Source organism: Bufo bufo, chromosome 1 (genome assembly GCF_905171765.1).
Source record: "Bufo bufo chromosome 1, aBufBuf1.1, whole genome shotgun sequence".
Lineage (NCBI taxonomy): Eukaryota > Metazoa > Chordata > Amphibia > Anura > Bufonidae > Bufo > Bufo bufo.
The window spans coordinates 37,291,434-37,310,167 of record NC_053389.1 but is presented as its reverse complement, the minus strand read 5'-3'; the positions used below and the strand labels follow the sequence as shown (position 1 = coordinate 37,310,167).

Here is an 18,734-nt window from a genome sequence, read left to right as displayed (position 1 = left end):
ATTATGGAATAGAGGGACACTGGGGAGGACATTATGGAATGGAGGGACGCAGATGGAGGGTATATTGTTGGGCAGGTGGCAGACATTATGGAATGGAGGGACACTGGGGAAGACAATATGGAGTGGAGGGACGCAGATGGAGGGTATTTTGTGGGGGAGATGGATGCTGATGGTGGACATTATGGAATGGAGAGACACTGGGGAGGACATTAAGGAGCATTGTGGGGCAGATGGCAGACATTATGGAATGGAGGGACACTGGGGAGGAAACTATGGAGTGGAGGGACGCAGATGGAGGGTATATTGTGGGGCAGATGGACACTGTTAGAGGACATTATGGAATGGAGGGACACTGGGGAGGACATTATGGAGTGGAGGGACGCATATGGAGTATATATTGTGGGTCAGATGAACGCTGATGGAGGACATTATGGAATGGAGGGACACTGTGGAGGACATTATGGAGTGGAGGGACGCAGATTGAGGGTATATTGTGGGGCAGATGGACGCTGATGAAGGACATTATGGAATGGAGGGACGCTAGGGAGGACATTATGGAATGGAGGGACGCTAGGGGAGGTCACTATGGAGTAGAAGTAGGCTGGAGGAGGACATTATGGAGTGCCTGGATGCTGGGGGAGGATATTATGGAGTGCATGGAAACTGGGGGAGGTCACTATGGAGTGGAAGGAGGCTGCAGGAGGTCACTATGGCAATCCTGGATGCTGGGGGAGGACATTATAGAGTGCATGGAAACTGGGGGAGGTCACTATGGAGAGGAAGTAGGTTGGGGAGGTCACTATGGAGTAGAAGTAGGCTGGGGGAGGACATTATGGAGCGCATGGACACTGGTGGAGGTCACTATAGAGTGCCTGGATGCTGGGGGAGGACATTATGGAGTGCATGGAAACTGGGGGAGGTCACTATGGAATGAAAGGAGGCTGGGGGAGGTCACAATGGAGTGGAAGTAGGCTGGGGGAGGTCAGTATGGAGTGCCTGGATGCTGAGAGAGGACATAATGGAGTGACTGGACGCTGGGGGAGTTCACTATGGAGTGGAAGGAGGCTGCAGGAGGACATTATGGAGTGCCTGGATGCTGGGGGAGGACATTAAGGAGTACATGGAAGCTGGGGGAGGTGACTATGACTTGGATGTAGGCTGGTAGTGGAGAGGAAGACAGATGTAGCAGAGCTGTATATACACTCACCTAAAGAATTATTAGGAACACCATACTAATACGGTGTTGGACCCCCTTTTGCCTTCAGAACTGCCTTAATTCTACGTGGCATTTATTCAACAAGGTGCTGATAGCATTCTTTAGAAATGTTGGCCCATATTGATAGGATAGCATCTTGCAGTTGATGGAGATTTGAGGGATGCACATCCAGGGCACGAAGCTCCCATTCCACCACATCCCAAAGATGCTCTATTGGGTTGAGATCTGGTGACTGTGGGGGCCATTTTAGTACAGTGAACTCATTGTCATGTTCAAGAAACCAATTTGAAATGATTCGAGCTTTGTGACATGGTGCATTATCCTGCTGGAAGTAGCCATCAGAGAATGGATACATGTTCTCATTCTGTTTACACCAAATTCGGACTCTACAATTTGAATGTCTCAACAGAAATCGAGACTCATCAGACCAGGCAACATTTTTCCAGTCTTTAACAGTCCAATTTTGGTGAGCTTGTGCAAATTGTAGCCTCTTTTTCCTATTTGTAGTGGAGATGAGTGGTACCCGGTGGGGTCTTCTGCTGTTGTAGCCCATCCGCCTCAAGGTTGTGCGTGTTGTGGCTTCACAAATGCTTTGCTGCATACCTCAGTTGTAACGAGTGGTTATTTCAGTCAACGTTGCTCTTCTATCAGCTTGAATCAGTCGGCCCATTCTCCTCTGACCTCTAGCATCCACAAGGCATTTTTGCCCACAGGACTGCCGCATACTGGATGTTTTTCCCTTTTCACACCATTCTTTGTAAACCCTAGAAATGGTTGTGCGTGAAAATCCCAGTAACTGAGCAGATTGTGAAATACTCAGACCAGCCCGTCTGGCACCAACAACCATGCCACGCTCAAAATTGCTTAAATCACCCTTCTTTCCCATTCTGACATTCAGTTTGGAGTTCAGGAGATTGTCTTGACCAGGACAACCCCCCTAAATGCATTGAAGCAACTGCCATGTGATTGGTTGACTAGATAATTGCATTAATGAGAAATAGAACAGGTGTTCCTAATAATTCTATAGGTGAGTGTATATTCAGCTCTGCTACATCTGTCTTCCCTGAAACGCTATGTACACAGCACTGCTACATCTGTCTTGCTCTCCATGTGAGGGATGAGAATCCATTTTGTATAAACATGTCCTCCATCTTGTACATATGTGGAAAAAAATGAATGAGCCAGCTGGCAGGATGTAGGGAGTTTCTGTGTATATAGATCAAATGTTCCTAGCTGCAAGGCCAACCCCTTATCAGAGTTTGACATACAAGAGAGCGTTATGTTTAGTGTTGAGCGAACAGTTCGAGCATAGTTCGGGTCCGTACCGAATTTTGGGGTGTTCGTGACACGGACCCGAACCCGAACTTTTTCGTAAAAGTTCGGGTTCGGGTTCGTCGTTCGGCATGTATTTTGGCGCATTTTGAAAGGCTGCAAAGCAGCCAATCAACATGCATCATACTACTTGCCCTAAGATGCCATCGCAGCCATGCCTACTATTGGCAAGGCTGTGATTGGCCAAGTGCAGCATGTGACTCAGCCTCTTTATAAGCTTGTGCGCACGTCGGGACGTGCTCACTCCCGATGTGAATAGAACAGGGTTAGACGCAGCTGATGCTAGGGCGAGAATAGGCAGGGATAATTGAATAACTGGAAGCAAATTTCTCTCCTCCACCTGTGATTCATCTGAACAACTGCAGCTGAGCTGCTTTTTTGATAGGGATTGGCTATTTTTAGAGTGGCCAGAGTGATTTTTCCATCCACATGTACCTGGGCTGACCGCCGGCCGCCATTTTGCGACTTGTAGTGCTGCAGCAGAAGCTGCCACAGTGTGCATTCCAAAGCTCCAAACAAGTCAGACATCTACACCTGGGATTCAGACCAATAGCGATTTAGCAGCACAGTCCAAGGCTATTTTTTTTAAAGGTTGTGCAGACCATTTTGTGGCACATGTTACTGGGCTGATAGGCGGCGGCCATCTTGGGACTAGTGCTGCAGCACAATCTCTCCCAACGTCCATTAATCACTTGTAATAGTGGTCTGTGCCATAGAAATCCTACATCAGGGACTTGGGTGTGCTTGTGTCACCCCTACTAATACCAGTCCACCTGTAATCCATACAGTGAAAAGCCATAAAGTATTCCAGTGAGGGAATTTTTTTTTTTATTTAAAAAAGGCCAAGTTAGTTTATCTGGCGTTCAATATACTAGATACAGTTAGGCCTGCGTTTCATACATCTGGAATTAGCAAACTAATGTGCTGGGGTTGGGAAAACATATATGTACCCATACTAGAATCTGTCAAAGAAAGCGGTACTCACATATAACAGTCATTCCATCTGTAATCCATACAGTCAAAAGACTGAAAGTATTCCAGTGAGGGAATTTTTTTTATTTAAAAAAGGCCAAGTTAGTTTATCTGGCGTTCAATATACTAGATACAGTTAGGCCTGCGTTTCATACATCTGGAATTAGCAAACTAATGTGCTGGGGTTGGGAAAACATATATGTACCCATACTAGAATCTGTCAAAGAAAGCGGTACTCACATATAACAGTCATTCCATCTGTAATCCATACAGTCAAAAGACTGAAAGTATTCCAGTGAGGGGATTTTTTTTATTTAAAAAAGGCCAAGTTAGTTTATCTGGCGTTCAATATACTAGATACAGTTGGGCCTGCGTTTCATACATCTGGAATTAGCAAACTAATGTGCTGGGGTTGGGAAAACATATATGTACCCATACTAGAATCTGTCAAAGAAAGCGGTACTCACATATAACAGTCATTCCATCTGTAATCCATACAGTCAAAAGACTGAAAGTATTCCAGTGAGGGAATTTTTTTTTTATTTAAAAAAGGCCAAGTTAGTTTATCTGGCGTTCAATATACTAGATACAGTTAGGCCTGCGTTTCATACATCTGGAATTAGCAAACTAATGTGCTGGGGTTGGGAAAACATATATGTACCCATACTAGAATCTGTCAAAGAAAGCGGTACTCACATATAACAGTCATTCCATCTGTAATCCATACAGTCAAAAGACTGAAAGTATTCCAGTGAGGGGATTTTGCTTATAAAAAATAATATATTTCATTGTGGTGCGAGTTGAATCGCAACAATGAAGAAAAATACTATTAAGGGACGAGGACGCGGTCGTGGTGGTGTCCGTGGAGCCTCTGTTGCTGGTAGAGGACGTGGCCGTTCGGCCCCAGGCGCACACAGTAGGGAACGAACTCCCTCAACTAGCCGGCAGAATGTACCGCAATATCTCGTGGGGCCCAATGCCGCTCTTAGGATGGTAAGGCCTGAGCAGGTACAGGCATTAATCGATTGGGTGGCCGACAGTGCTTCCAGCACGTTCACCACATGGTCTTCCACCCAGTCTTCTGCGGAAAGCGCACAGGTGGCACCTGAAAACCAAGCCTATCAGTCTGTCACATCACCCCCAAGCATATCAGGGAAACGGTCTGAGCCACAAGTTATGCAGCAGTCTCTTCTTCTGTTTGAAGACTCTGCTTCCAGGGTTTCCCAGGGGCGTCCACCTAGCCCTTCCCCAGTGGAGGAAGACATACCATGCACTGACGCACAACCACTTATGTCTCCAGATGAAGAGGACATGGGAATACCACCACAGCAGAGTCACCGACTCTCTGATGATGACGAAACACAGGTGCCCACTGCCGCGTCTTTTTGCAGTGTGCAGACTGAACAGGAGGAGGTCAGGGAGGGAGACTGGGTGGAAGACGATGCAGAGGACGATGAGGTCTTAGACCCCACATGGACTGAAGGTCGTGGCGATGACTTTCACAGTTCAGAGGAAGAGGTAGTGGTGAGACCGAGACAACAGCGAAGCCAAAGAGGGAGCAGGGGGCCAAAGCAGACGAGCCGCCGCCCCCAGAGTTCGCCTGCTACTGGACATCGCCAACAGGGACCCAGCCCCACAAAGGCAGCTTCAAAGAGTTCCCTGGCATGGCACTTCTTTAAACAATGTCCTACCGACAAGACCCGAGTGACTTGCACGCTCTGCCATCAGAGCCTGAGGCGAGGCATTAACGTTCTGAACCTCAGCACAACCTGCATGACCAGGCATCTACATGCAAAGCATGAACTGCAGTGGGGTACACACCTTAAAAACCAGGCACTCGCTGAGGCTCCCCCTGCTCCCTCTACCGCTGCTGCCTCGGCTTCCGCCTCGAGAGGAATGTTGCCACCTGCCGAGCAGCAAACAGAGGATGTGCCACCGACACCACCACCACCGCCACCGTCAACTAGCGTCTCCACTATATCACACAGCAGCGTTCAGCTCTCAATATCTCAAACCTTAGAGAGGAAGCGCAAATTCCCCCCGAGTCACCCTCGAGCCCTTGGCCTGAACGCCAGCATTTCTAAACTGCTGGCCTTTGAAATGCTGTCATTCCGGCTGGTGGACACAGACAGCTTCAAACAGCTGATGGCCATGGCTGTCCCGCAGTATGTGGTTCCCAGCCGCCACTACTTCTCCAAGACAGCCGTGCCTTCCCTGCACATGCAAGTGTCCGATAAAATCAAGTGTGCACTGCGCAACGCCATTTGTGGCAAGGTCCACCTAACCACAGATACGTGGACCAGTAAGCACGGCCAGGGACGCTATATCTCACTAACTGCACACTGGATGAATGTAGTGGCGGCTGGGCCCCCGGCGGACAGTTCCTTGGCGCACGTCCTTCCGCCCCTAGGATCGCAGGGCATCATTCTCTGCCTCCTGTAGCCTCCTCCTCCTACTCGGCTTCCTCCTCCACTGCTTCCACCAGCTCATCCGGTCAGCCACACACCTTCACCACCAACTTCAGCACAGCCCGGGGTAAACGTCAGCAGGCCATTCTGAAACTCATATGTTTGGGGGACAGGCCCCACAGCGCAAAGGAGTTGTGGCGGGGTATTGAACAACAGACCGACGAGTGGTTTCTGCCGGTGGGCCTCAAGCCAGGCCTGGTGGTATGCGATAATGGGCGAAATCTCGTGGCAGCTCTGGGACTAGCCGGTTTGACGCACATCCCTTGCCTGGCGCATGTGCTGAACTTGGTGGTGCAGAGGTTCATTCACCACTACCCCAACATGTCAGAGCTGCTGCATAAAGTGCGGGCCGTCTGTGCGCGCTTCCGCCGTTCACATCCTGCCGCTGCTCGCCTGTCTGCGCTACAGCGGAACTTCGGCCTTCCCGCTCACCGCCTCATATGCGACGTGCCCACCCGGTGGAACTCCACCTTGCACATGCTGGAGAGACTGTGCGAGCAGCAGCAGGCCATAGTGGAGTTTCAGCTGCAGCACGCTCGCGTCAGTCGTACTGCCGAACAGCACCACTTCACCACCAATGATTGGGCCTCCATGCGAGACCTGTGTGCCCTGCTGCGCTGTTTCGAGTACTCCACCAACATGGCCAGTGGCGATGACACTGTTATCAGCGTTACAATACCACTTCTATGTCTCCTTGAGAAAACACTTAGGGCAATGATGTTAGAGGAGGTGGCCCAGGTGGAGGAGGAGGAGGAGGATGAGGGCTCGTTTCTAACACTTTCGGGCCAGTCTGTTCGAAGTGGCTCAGAGGGAGGTTTGTTTAAGCAGCAGAGGACAGGTTCACAAGTCGCCAGCCAAGGCACTGTACTGGAGGACGAGGAGGATGAGGAGGAGGAGGTGGAGGGGGACGAGGATGACGCAAGTTCACAGCGGGGTGGCAGCCCAGGCCCATCACTGGTGCGTGGCTGGGGGGATACGGTGGACGATGACGATACGCCTCCCACAGAGGACAGCTTGTCCTTACCCATGGGTAGCCTGGCCCACATGAGCGAATATATGCTCCAATGCCTGCGCAACGACAGCAGAGTTGCCCACGTTTTAACGTGTGCAGACTACTGGGTGGCCACCCTGCTGGATCCCCGGTATAAAGACAATGTGCCCACTTTAATTCCTGAACTGGAGCGCGACCGTAAGATGCGCGAGTACAAGCGCACGCTGATAGAGGCGCTCTTGAGAGCATTCCCACATGTCACAGGGGAACAGGTGGAAGGTGAAGGCAGAGGAGTGGCAAGAGGTCGCCAACGCAGCTGTGTCACGGCCAGCTCATCTGAGGGCAGGGTTAGCATGGCAGAAATGTGGAAAAGTTTTGTCTCCACGCCACAGCTATCTGCACCGACACCTGATACGGAACGTGTTAGCAGGAGGCAGCATTTCACTAACATGGTTGAACAGTATGTCTGCACACCCCTCCACATCCTGACGGATGGTTCGGCCCCATTCAACTACTGGGTTTCGAAATTGTCCACGTGGCCAGAGTTAGCATGTTATGCCTTGGAGGTGCTTTCCTGCCCGGCGGCCAGCGTTTTATCTGAACGCGTATTCAGCACGGCAGGGGGCGTCATTACTGACAAGCGCAGCCGCCTGTCCACAGCCAACGTGGACAAGCTGACCTTCATAAAGATGAACCAGGCATGGATCCCACAGGACCTGTCCCTCCCTTGTGCAGAGTAGTCCTTATTAACTGCCTAAAACATGTCTTGTTGTGCTACGGGCCACTTCTTTATTTGATACAAATTTTATGAAACCCACAGTTGAATGAAACTCTTCTCTGTCTGGGCGCCGGGGCCTAACCAGATGAAAGTGGCCGGTTAAACTAACGGGTGACATGAAGCCATAACCTCTGCCATGCTACCTCTGTCTTCTGTCTGGGTGCTGAGGCCTAAGTCAAATAAAGCGGTCTTCTGCTGTGCTGGGGGATATGAAGCTAATCTCTGACCTCTCTCCTCTGTCTGGGTCCAAAGGCCTAAATCACTGAAAGAGGCCTTCTCCTGTGGTGTGTGATATGATGCCAGAATATGTGCTGTGGGGCCTCTCTCCTCTTCCTGGGTGCAGGGGTCAAATAAACTAAATTGTGGCCTACTCCTGTGGTGGTTGATATGATGCCTGATTCTCTGATGTGGAACCTCTCTCCTCTGTTTGGGTGAAGGGGTCAAAGTAACTAAATGGTGGCTTCTCCTGTGGTGGCTGATATGATGCCAGAATATGTGCTGTGGTGCCTCTCTCCTCTTCCTGGGTGCGGGGGTCAAAGTAACTCAATGGTGGCTTCTCCTGTGGTGGCTGATATGATGCCAGAATATGTGCTGTGGTGCCTCTCTCCTCTTCCTGGGTGCGGGGGTCAAAGTAACTCAATGGTGGCTTCTCCTGTGGTGGCTGATATGATGCCAGAATATGTGCTGTGGTGCCTCTCTCCTCTTCCTGGGTGCAGGGGTCAAAGTAACTAAATGGTGGCTTCTCCTGTGGTGGTTGATATGATGCCTGATTCTCTGCTGTGAAACCTCTCTCCTCCATCTGGGTGTAGGGGTCAAAGTCTTTCAAAGTCGCCTTCTCCTGTGCTGATTGATATAAAGCTGATGGTTGTGCCATCTGACATGGTTGCCAGGGTCTGATTCAATGGGGGCCTACTCCTGTGGTGGGTGATCTAAATGCCTGATTCTCTGCTGTGAAACCTCTCTCCTCCGTCTGGGTGTAGGGGTCAAAGTCTTTCAAAGTCGCCTTCTCCTGTGCTGATTGATATGAAGCTGATGGTTGTGCCATCTGACATGGTTGCCGGGGTCCCATTAAATTGGGGCCTACTCCTGTGGTGGGTGATCTAAATGCCTGATTCTCTGCTTTGAAACCTCTCTCCTCCGTCCGGGTGTAGGGGTCAAAGTCTGTCAAAGTCGCCTTCTCCTGTGCTGATTGATATAAAGCTTATGCTTGTGCCATCTGACATGGTTGCCGGGGTCTGATTCAATGGTGGCCTACTCCTGTGGTGGGTGATCTAAATGCCTGATTCTCTGCTGTGTAACCTCTCTCCTCCGTCTGGGTGTAGGGGTCAAAGTAACTAAATGGTGGCCTACTCCTGTGGTGGGTGATATGATGCCTGGTTCTCTGCTGTGGGACCTCTCTCCTTTGTCTGGGTGCTGTGGTCAAAATAATAGTAAGTGACCTTCTCCATTGGTGGGTGACTTGAAGCCTGATTCTGTGCTATGGGACCTCACTCCAATTAATATTGTTTAATTTTTATTTATTTTATGTTAACTCATCATTTCCCTATCTACATTTGTTTGCAGGGGATTTAACTACATTTTGCTGCCTTTTGCAGCCCTCTAGCCCTTTCCGGGTGTGTTTTACAGCCTTTTTAGTGCCCAAAAGTTCGGGTCCCCATTGACTTCTATGGGGTTCGGGTTCGGGATGAAGTTCGGGTCGAGTTCGGATCCCGAACCCGAACATTTTTCGAAAGTTCGGCCGAACTCGTCGAACCCGAACATCCAGGTGTTCGCTCAACTCTAGTTATGTTCCTTCTGAGTTTCGGGATGTACTGCTGGAGAATGCTAATTTTGAGGTAAGATATTGCAGAAACTTTTTAATTATTTGAATTCTGTTAGTATGGTGCGGAAGTATTGCCTTTTATGAATAACGAATCAAATAATTTGTTTCGCTTACCACCCCCTTGGCGGTGTGCCAGATATGTCTGTGATTATCTGTACTGTTATAAAGATGTATGCTTGCATGGAATAAAGGAGAGAGAATCTGATTCAGCAGTGTGTCTGTGTCAGCTCTCTGAGCGCTCATAAAGAAAACTTCAATTGGGACCCCGACAATTATAGAAGGGGGTTTTGCCCCAACATTCACTACCAGCACTGTGTTTGAATCACTTCATATACAGCTCTGCTACACCTGTCTTCCCTGAACCGCTTCATATACAGCTCTGCTACATCTGTCTTCCTCTCCACTACCAGCACTGAGTTTGAATCACTTCATATAGAGCTCTACTACATCTGTCTTCCCTGAACCGCTATATATACACTCACCTAAAGAATTATTAGGAACACCATACTAATACGGTGTTGGACCCCCTTTTGCCTTCAGAACTGCCTTAATTCTACGTCGCATTGATTCCACAAGGTGCTGATAGCATTCTTTATAAATGTTGGCCCATATTGATAGGATAGCATCTTGCAGTTGATGGAGATTTGAGGGATGCACATCCAGGGCACGAAGCTCCCGTTCCACCACATCCCAAAGATGCTCTATTGGGTTGAGATCTGGTGACTGTGGGGGCCATTTTAGTACAGTGAACTCATTGTCATGTTCAAGAAACCAATTTGAAATGATTCGAGCTTTGTGACATGGTGCATTATCCTGCTGGAAGTAGCCATCAGAGGATGGGTACATGGTGGTCATGAAGGGATGGTCATTGTTAGAAACAATGCTCAGGTAGCCCGTGGCATTTAAACGATGCCCAATTGGCACTAAGGGGCCTAAAGTGTGCCCAGAAAACATCCCCCACACCATTACACCACCACCACCAGCCTGCACAGTGGTAACAAGGCATGATGGATACATGTTCTCATTCTGTTTACGCCAAATTCGGACTCTACCATTTGAATCTCTCAACAGAAATCGAGACTCATCAGACCAGGCAACATTTTTCCAGTCTTCAACAGTCCAATTTTGGTGAGCTCGTGCAAATTGTAGCCTCTTTTTCCTATTTGTAGTGGAGATGAGTGGTACCCGGTGGGGTCTTCTGCTGTTGTAGCCCATCCGCCTCAAGGTTGTGCATGTTGTGGCTTCACAAATGCTTTGCTGCATACCTCGGTTGTAACGAGTGGTTATTTCAGTCAACATTGCTCTTCTATCAGCTTGAATCAGTCGGCCCATTCTCCTCTGACCTCTAGCATCCACAAGGCATTTTTGCCCACAGGACTACCGCATACTGGATGTTTTTCCCTTTTCACACCATTCTTTGTAAACCCTAGAAATGGTTGTGCGTGAAAATCCCAGTAACTGAGCAGATTGTGAAATACTCAGACCGGCCCGTCTGGCACCAACAACCATGCCACGCTCAAAATTGCTTAAATCACCTTTCTTTCCCATTCTGACATTCAGTTTGGAGTTCAGGAGATTGTCTTGACCAGGACCACACCCCTAAATGCATTGAAGCAACTGCCATCTGATTGGTTGACTAGATAATTGCATTAATGAGAAATAGAACAGGTGTTCCTAATAATTCTTTAGGTGAGTATATATAGCGATTCAGAGAAGACAGGTGTACCAGGCTGTATATGAGGCGGTTCAGCCACAGTGCTGGTAGGAGAGGGAAATAGACAGATGTAGCAGAGCTGTATATGAAGCTGTTAAGCCATAGTGCTAGAGGGGGAGGGAAAGACAGATGTAGCAGTGCTGTATATATAGTGGTTCAGGGAAGACAGATGTAGCAGAGCTGTATATGAAGAGGTTCAGGGAAGACATGTGTAGCAGAGCTGTATAGGAAGCTGTTCAGCCACAGTGCTAGAGGGGGAGGGGAAGACATATGTAGCAGAGCTCTATAGGAAGCGATTCAGCCACAGTGCTGGTAGGGGACTGGGGAAGACAGATGTAGCAGAGCTGTATATGCATCTAGGTCTAAGGTTTATACACAACTGTAGTAGAGTTGTAATGGAAACAAATCTGCATCAGTGCTGGTCGGTGGGGGTTGGTCATGTTTTATGGGAGTCAATAGCACAGATCATATGGCTACTGGCTAACATGCTTTTGGGATAATGTACTGTATAATAGTGAATTGTTGTTTTGCTGCACAGAATGGGTTTGTAAAAGATAAGACTGCAGGACAGCGACATGTTACTGTCTCCTGAGCTCATTCACCATTGCTCTCTGAGTGATGATTCCCCAGCAGGAGGAATGGGCTTCACAGACACTGCAGGCTGCCAGACTGATGACTCCTACTATCCGCATGTCCAGTGTTCATTTTAGGACATGGTCCGATATCATAGTCAAGTATCAGAATAATGCCAGTGTGACACCTGACTGGCATTATTCTGATACTTGACTATGATAATATCTGACCATGTCCTAAAATGAACACTGTATTGGTGGTGCCGTTATTATCTTCCAGCCCAGCAATAAGTTTGGTCCAGTTAACAATGTCCCTTTGAGTCTTTTGCTGCAGGTACAAATGCCGGCCGGAGTGCCAGTGAAAAAGTAGGGGAGCTGGGCGCCCTACATGTCCTAGATCTGCGACCTGACCACAGTACCTGCTATTCTGTTCTGCCCCAGAGTTGACCATTCCGATGGCCTTACTGAAGACCACTCATAGGAGATTGTAGTGCCCTTGACTTTGGGTCGTTTGGACACATACACTTTTAACAAAGTGGCAGACAAAGGGCGAAAAAGTTTCAAATTTAGGCACAAAATGGAGCTTGCTTAAAAATGTGGAACTTTTTGTCATCACAATTCTGGCGCAGGGGTGTATGATAAATCTCCCCCTACGTGTTCTATATATAATTTTTATTTTGGGATTGTTGCCATTAAGTGAGTCACCGTAGCAGTCGTAGCAAATGCTCTGGGGTCTGCACTCTATGAGGGGCCCAGGTCACCCAGCACTGCAGACACAGAAATCTCTGACCATTGGTGGAGCTATAGCACGTCTGATAGGTAGGTGTGCAGACTACTTAAAGCGAACCTTTCACCTCATTTTCCCCTTATAAACCAGCAACAGTACCTTATAGATTATCCTGAGTGTGTTCTTATCCATGTTAGTGCCGCTTTCCTGGGCTCTTTATACTTCCAAAAATCGTCTTATAAACTTCACATTCGGTGCTCCAACAGTCATGCAAACAGTCAAGGGGGTAGCCCTTCCATCTCCTCTGGCCGTACCGCCCCTGCCCTAACCCCTCCTCTATGCACCTTAACTGACAGCCGGCTCAGTCGCCGGGACTGCGCTTCTGAAACCTGCGCATGCGCCGTCCTCCTGCTTCGCCGCGCGATCCCGTCTTTCTTGATGACAAAAGCGCGATCATGTACGAGAATCGCGCATGCGCCTTACGCAATGCCGGCCTGTCTGCTCTCCTGTCTGCTCTCCCTCCCGTGCTCCACTATTGTCAGCAAGAAAGACGGGATCGCGCGGCGAATCAGGAGGACGGCGCATGCGCAGGTTTCAGAAGCGCCGTCCCGGCGACTGAGCCGGCTGTCAGTTTAGGTGCATAGAGGAGGGGTTAGGGCAGGGGCGGTACGGCCAGAGGGGATGGAAGGGCTACCCCCTTGACTGTTTGCATGACTGTTGGAGCACAGAATGTGAAGTTTATAAGACGATTTTTGGAAGTATAAAGAGCCCAGGAAAGCGGCACTAACATGGATAAGAACACACTCAGGATAATCTATAAGGTACTGTTGCTGGTTTATAAGGTGAAAATGAGGTGAAAGGTTCGCTTTAACGCCAGGACGAGTGTCACTGCCGCAGTCCAGTACATAGTCTGGGAATGGTATACGAGGAAGCCCCCACCCCTTCACCTGCAGTGCCCTCTAGACAGTCACTCCACGTAATGCCACAAGGAATTTTACCCCCTGAGATGCCCTGCAGCCATACAATAGTCAATCCCCTTATAATGACTATCCTGCAGAGCATCTCATAAATAATCCCCATATTATTATTGTCTCTGCAGATCATGATAATGGTATAGGTCAGGGATGGCCAACCTGAGGCTCTCTAGCTGTTGCAAAACTACAACTCCCATCATGCTCGGACAGTCTACAGATATCAGCCTACAGCAGGGCATGGTGGGAGTTGTAGTTTTACAACAGCTGGAGAGCCGCAGGTTGGCCAAGCCTGGTATAGGTGAAATACTCTGCAGGGACGTGTAATCATATAAAGTTGTATTTGAGAGTATAACAGGGGTTGATAGCTGTATAACACTCCTGACATCCTGCTGCCATACAAGCTTGGGGGGAGCTCATTCAAAGGTCTGCCATGGAGTCCAGATATTTCTATTTATGCCCCTGATTCCACTAGAAACTAGGTAAGTCCATCATTGGGCTGGGTCTACATGTTCAGGTTTTTTTTATGCCGTCTCTTTAGCCAAAACCAGAAATGGATCATAAACAGAGGACATACATATATAAAGGACAAGGCTGAATCTTCTCATCTTTTTGAATAAACGCTTGCCTTTGGTTTTAGAAATCGCATACAAAAAACCCCGAACCCAGCCTTACATGGTGAGGGTATTACTTCATAAACGCCACAATGCTGTTTTAAAAACAATCTTGCCATACAGGACACAATGCAGGACAAAGACATGCTATCACTGAACGAGTACAAATCAAACATTGATTAATATTAGACGTATGATCAACTGGATGAGATGTCGGGCCGCTGCCGCTCCCCGACCTACCCTCCTATATACCCAGACCTTCAACCAGGATTGGTCAAGATGTGGGGTGTGTCACTGTCGTGCGCACGGATTGGTTGTCTGTCATGTTCTTTCTCACACCCTTTTCTGCAATTCTCACTAGTGGCGAGCGGCATAGGCAATATTAGAATTTGCGATATTTCGCGAATTTTTGGACTAATATTCGCCATAAATTCGCAAACTCGTGATCTCCAGTAATTATATTCTTGATTGCGAAAATCGCCAATGTAATATGCGCATATTGTGCGCGCAATACAGGCGTGGGTCAATTTTGCTACATTTTTCAAGCTGCTAGAAGTTTCCTGAGACTTTCGTGACTCCTGATCACTGTAAGTAATTTTATATTACAGCACTGTGCTCCCGTATATTCGCGATTGTGAACATCGACACTAATGAAGCGCATATTTTTGGCGCAATGCGTGCAACTTCACATGTTATCAGGTCTGAGTAGATATTACTGATTGGTGCACTAAGTATTGTTGTGACATCACAGCGCTATGTCTGTAGCATGTATGTTTGGACAGCAGAGAAACAGTAATCCCTATCACACAACCTAACACCCTGCACTGGAATCAGCTACACTGTATCACTATCTGACCTACACTGACTATCTCCCACTAACTATCTGTATTATATAGAGGAGCTAACTAATGTAATTGACTCAGCAAAGCCCAGAGCACAGCAATGTCACTGCTCTCTCTCTTACAACTGCAAAATACAGCAGAAAATGGCTGCTGGGGAGGTTCTTATATAGTAAGGGGTAGGCAGCTTTCCTATTGGTTGTTAGGGATGTTTCTAAGCTCAGACAAAGATATTGCAGCCTTCTCATTGGGAAAATAACTGAAATAAAGTGACCTAAATGGGAGGAAATGCTCAAACACCCCAAACACTGTAGCGTGTTTTAACCGGGGGAGCAATTCCTCCTCATGTGATCCGTTGCTAGGGCAATCCCCAGCAAAAATGCATACAATGGAGGATGTCGGCAGCGGACCACATGCACCACAAAAGCATCCTACACAAGATGGGATAATGTGTGTATGCAAATATAAAAATACATAAATCACTGCGAATGATATGCAACTGACAACTCTGGCAAATCCCTACAGTTGATGTTAAGAACTGAGACTTTAGCCAATGTATTCCGGTCAGGAACACATCGGAGCCCTTTTGCACCTCCGTCAAGGTTATCTCGGTGTGGCATGGTTTCCTACCACTAGACTACCTACGGTGTGTGAACCTTCTCATTGGCCCACAAGCAAGAAGTGAGGTTACTGATGAAAAAAAAATCTAGAATATTCGTGATTACGAATATATGTCACTATATTCTACATCTTCGCGAATTCTCGAAGTGCCGATATTCACGATTAGAATATTCGCAATCAACACTAATTGTCACACAGGTTCTGAGAGAAAGGGAAACAATGAAATGTACTTTCACCAGCTCCATTCCTTAGCAATGCAGAGCTGCGTCATCCAGGATCTCGTCTGGGGGACCACACACACTGGCCATCTATAAAGATTCAGATCTTCTAGAGCAGTGGTGCCCAACCATTTTTCGCCTGAAGACCGCACTAGACATGGTATAAATTTTGCGGGCCAGAACCAGGTAGCTTTGCCAGAAAGAAATGCAAACACTGTGAGGGGGCACATATGAGCATTACTATTGTAAAGGGGCAAATATCTGGGCATTTTATCTGTGAAGGGTGCACATCTGGGCATTACCTCTGTAAAGGGGGCACATCTAGGCATTACCACTGTAAAGGGGGCACATCTGGGCATTACCTCTGTAAAGGGGGCACATCTAAGCATTACCTCTGTAAAGGGGGCACATCTGGGCATTACCTCTGTAAAGGGGGCACATCTAGGCATTACCACTGTAAAGGGGGCACATCTAGGCATTACCTCTGTAAAGGGGGCACATCTAGGCATTACCACTGTAAAGGGGGCACATCTGGGCATTACCTCTGTAAAGGGGGCACATCTGGGCATTACCACTGTAAAGGGGGCACATCTGGGCATTACCACTGTAAAGGGGGCACATCTGGGCATTACCACTGTGAAAGGGGGCACATCTGGGCATTACCACTGTGAAAGGGAGCACATCTGGGTATTACCACTGTGAAAGGGAGCACATCTGGGTATTACCACTGTGAAAGGGAGCACATCTGGGTATTACCACTGTGAAAGGGAGCACATCTGGGCATTACCACTGTGAAAGGGGGCACATCTGGGCATTACCACTGTGAAAGGGGGCACATCTGGGCATTACCACTGTAAAAGGGAGCACATCTGGGCATTACCACTGTGAAGGGGGCACATCTGGGCATTACCACTGTGAAGGGGGCACATCTGGGCATTACCACTGTGAAGGGGGCACATCTGGACATTACCACTGTGAAGGGGGCACATCTGGACATTACCACTGTGAAGGGGGCACATCTTGGCATTACCACTGTAACAGGGGGCACATCTGGGCATTACCACTGTGAAAGGGGGCACATCTGGGTATTACCCCTGTGAAGGGGGCACATCTGGGCATTTTGTAGTAGTAATGCCCTCTGTGCCCCCTTCACAGTTGTAATGTCCTCTGTGCCCCCTTCACAATAATAATGCCCATTATGCCCCCTCCATACTAATAATGCCCTCTGTGCCCCCTTCACAGTAATATGCCCTGACACACACACACCACAGTGGGTGCTTTTTTTTTTACTGAAGCAGCAGCAGGCCTCGGCTGCAGTGTACACTACAATGCACACAGCGGTTTTCAGGGGGCCTAGAGAGGAGCACTGGATCGAGCGAGCGGCTGCAAAAATGGAAAGTTTTTTCCTACCTGGAGGAGGGTGAGCTGCGGCCGGCGGCGAGCACATAAGTGAGTGAGATGGGTGGGCGCACACTTCCTGACTCAGAGCACGCACGCTACTTCATAGGCTGAGCCCCCTGCTGCCGCCCCGCCCACGTGACCTCCCCTCCTCTGTCTGTCACTGCTGGCTGCGCTCATCCCACCTGAGCCGTTCAGTTAATGATTCACTGAATGGCAATGGCCGGCCGAGATGAGCGCTCACACAAAGTTCGCTGGCTGATGCCGGCGGCACTGCACGGGCCACATGGGCCGGATTTGGCCCGCGAGCCGTAGGTTGGGCATCACTGTTCTAGAGAGTACACTAGGTCTTTAAAAAGGGGTCACCTAATACAGAAAACCCCATTAAGCACTATCTAAAAATAACACATTTTAAGACACCTTTTTCACCTAACTAGAGAAGTGAACAGAAAATGGAGCATGGTCTAAGGTCCTCCAAAGTGGAGGAGAAATTGTAGTGAGAAAAGTTGGTATAAAGTAAGCCAACCAAGAGATGGCAGAAGGACAAGTTTAAGAAGCTGTATCCACTCTATCACACAGCTTGACAAATTTGGCGCACCTTCGGACTGTCTTACCTAAGTTTAGGTTACCGAAATTTTAGAGATGAGAAAGTCAGCCCAGACACTGCTCGAAACTGTGAACTGCACCAAGTATAGGGTTATACGTTACTTTAGGCTCTTACCGTTAGGATCTCAGGAATTTGGAGGCAAAAACATCTTCAAAGTGGAATGACCAGGATATAAGTCCAGACACTCAATCCAGCCACTATTGTAGAGAAGATCCAGGTCACAATTTCCATTCCAGATACCAGAAGTTTAAAGACTATAAACAACAGCAAGACAAAAAAAACAAAATATCAAGATCAAGTTGTATCCTGAAATAGGTGATGACGTGTGACAAATCCATTTCTAAATTCTTCTCCCAGAAGATTTTATAAAAATCCTTCATACAGAATTTCTTTGACCATGGAGAAGTCAGGACTGAACTTTTCTCTGCAGCTGTAAGAATTTGTAGTCATGTAATATAAATAGTTTACTTTCCACTTCCTTCTATACTCCTCCCTGGCCTTTAGAATTCTTATTCCTTTAACTCTTACATCTCCAAGTCATATGAAGCATGCTGGTATAAGATATACATCTTCTTGTATATAGTGATATGGACCATGCTGGTATAACCTGGGCATCTCCTGTATATAATTATATATGTACAGCTGGTATAAGTTATACATCTTCTTGTATATAGTGATATGGAGCATGCTGGTATAACCTGGGCATCTCCTGTATATAATTATATATGTACAGCTGGTATAAGTTATACATCTTCTTGTATATAGTGATATGGAGCATGCTGGTATAACCTGTGTATCTCCTGTATATAATTATATATGTACAGCTGGTATAAGTTATACATCTTCTTGTACATAGTGATATGGACCATACTGG

The 18,734-nt window shown here is 47.9% G+C and overlaps 1 protein-coding gene across 2 annotated transcripts in view; it reads right to left on the bottom strand.

Annotated features, from left to right (window-relative positions):
- LOC120993574 overlaps window positions 1-18,282 on the bottom strand; it is a 101,477-nt gene extending 83,195 nt beyond the window's left edge. Inside the window, exons 1-2 of one of the 2 annotated variants that reach the window (XM_040422051.1) lie at window positions 18,243-18,282; window positions 17,975-18,114 (exon numbers count right to left, since the gene is read on the bottom strand). The gene's annotated coding sequence lies outside the window, so the exon portion shown is untranslated. Of the gene's footprint in view, window positions 1-17,974 lie in introns of both variants that reach the window. The other variant, XM_040422066.1, reaches the window with a different exon arrangement.
- Window positions 18,283-18,734: the final 452 nt, after the last annotated feature.